The sequence below is a fragment of the Penaeus vannamei genome, unplaced genomic scaffold (genome assembly GCF_042767895.1).
Source record: "Penaeus vannamei isolate JL-2024 unplaced genomic scaffold, ASM4276789v1 unanchor64, whole genome shotgun sequence".
In the NCBI taxonomy this organism is placed as follows: domain Eukaryota; kingdom Metazoa; phylum Arthropoda; class Malacostraca; order Decapoda; family Penaeidae; genus Penaeus; species Penaeus vannamei.
Genome location: NW_027213068.1, coordinates 147501 through 150000, shown reverse-complemented (window position 1 = coordinate 150000; position 2500 = coordinate 147501).

The following is a 2500-nucleotide window of genomic DNA, read 5'->3' as shown; positions in this document are numbered from 1 at the left end:
CTCTCCCTCTCCTCCACCCCTTTCTCCTTTCCCTCCTCTCCCCTCACCTACTCCCCCTCCCCCTTCCCCTCTCTCCCCCACCCCTTCCTCCTCCCCCTCCGCCCTCCCCCCCTCTCCCTCACCCCCTCCTAAACAACGGAGGATGGCGATGACCCCAACGACCTCCGAATGAATGGAGGAGGAGGAGGAGGAGAGGAGGAGGGAGGAGGAGGAGGAGGAGGAGGAGGAGGGAGGAGGAAGGGAGGAGGGAGGCTGTGAAGTAGGAGTAAGGAGTAGGAGGAAGAAGAAGAAGAAGAAGAAGAAGAAGAAGAATAAGAAGAAGAAGAAGAAGAAGAAGAAGAAGAAGAAGAAGAAGAAGAAGAAGAAGAAGAAGAAGAAAGAAAGAGAAAGAAGAAGAAAGAAGAAGAAGAAGAAAGAAGAAGAAAGGAGAAGAAGAAGGAATGACAGCTATGAATATAAGAGCAAAAAGGGAAAAGAAAAAGAAAAAACGAGCGACGAGAAAGGAGGTGGAAGCATGGAAGAAGCAGAGATAGAAGAGGAGAAAGAAAAGAGAAAAAAGGAAGAAGAAATAAGGAGGAGGAAGGAAGGAGGTAATAAGAAGGGAAAAGAAAAGAGTAAAAAGAGGTGGATGAGGGAAGAAGGAGGGAGAAAAAGAAGGTAAAGAGAGAACAAGGAGAGAGAGAGCAAAGGGTGATAAAGAGAGGAAGAGAAGAGGGAGAAGAGAGCGAAGGAGTAGAACAAAGAGGAGAGAGAAATTAGAATGAAAAGAGGGAGAGGGAGAAGAAAGAAGAAGAAAATGAGGAAAAGGGAAGTAGACAGAAGGAAAATGAGAAAGGGGAGACGAGGAAGAGAGAAAAAGGAGAAAGAGAAGGAAGAGGAGAAGGAGGGAATTATAAGAGAATAATAAACAACCCAAAATAAACAATAAAGATCAATAGATAATAATAAAGACAATAACAGTCAGTAATAACCACAAACCAATAAAACAAAGGAGGAAGAACAAAGCAAAAAGGACACAGAAAGAGAATAAAGAGAAGAAAGAAAGAAAGAAAAAATGAAGATATTCATAACAAAGGCGAATGAGATATAAATAAACAGAGCAAAAGACACACACACACACACACACAAACACAGACACACACACACACACACACACACACACACACACACACACACACACACACACACACACACACACACACACACACACACACACACACACACACACCCCCCCACATACATACACACAACCCCCCCCCCCACACACACAAACACCCCCCCACCCCCCCCCCCCACACAAACACACACAATTCCGCCCACACAGATTAAAGGTCGCTGTGATGGCACGGGTATGGGCGGCCATGAACGAGTGTGGGCGTGTGGGCGTGTGGGCGTGAGTGAGGATTAGTTAGAAACACTCGCAGGCTTAAGGACATGGCCATTGTTCGGGTGGGGGGGTGGGGAAGAGAGGAGGGTGGGGAGAGTGGATAGGATCATGGGGGGGGGGAGGAGGGTGAGTAGAGAGGGGGAATGAGAGAAGGGAGAGAGGGAGGAGAGGGAGGAAGGGAGGGAGGGAGGGAGGGTGGGTGGGGGAAGAGGGAGGGAGGGAGGGAGGGAGGGAAGGGAGATGGAGAGAGGGAGAGGAGGAGGGAGAGAGTGGGAGGGAGGGAGGGAGGGAGGGAGGGAGATATAGATAGATAGATAGGTAGATAGATAGATAGAGAGAGAGAGAAACACGAGGAGAGGAGGAGGAAGAAGAAGGGAGGGAGGGAGAGAGGGAGGGAGGGTGGAGGAGGGGTGGGAGGACAGAGAGAGGGAGGGACAGAGAGAGAGAGAGAGAGAGAGAGAGAGAGAGAGAGAGAGAGAGAGAGAAAGAGACAGAGAGAGAGAGAGAGAGAGAGAAAGAGAGAGAGACAGAGAGAGAGAGAGAGAGAGAGAGAGAGAGAGAGAGAGAGAGAGAGAGAGAGAGAGAGAGAGAGAAAACATGAAAAACAAACAAACAAACCTAACACACTGAGAAAGAAAAGAACCCGTGAGAGAGAGAGAGAGAGAAAAAAAAACAATAGGATGAAGAGAGAGAAAAAAAAGAGAGAAAAAGAGAGAAAAAGAGAGCAAAAAGGAGAGAGCTCAGGGTACAGGACACAAAGCGGAAAGCCGCGCTGGACAACACACTAAAATATTTATGCCTCCGACTTGCCCGACAATAAAACAATTTACACGAAGAGCGCGCGGGCAAGCAAACGGACAAACACTCGAGACGAACGCACCCATTCGGACGCATTCATCCACCGAAATTCGAAGACGCGTGAATTTTGAACTTCATTTATATATATCAAAAGAAAGTAAATAAACAGAGGGGGGGGAAAAATCTATAATGTAAATAAAAGGTTTTATTGAAGGTTCGACCACTGGGAAAGTTCTGTTGTCGAAACGAGGTTGTTTAAATTGTTTGCGAATGCGCGTGGGATTCTGAAACAGGAAAAAGTTTGATTTTGTTAAA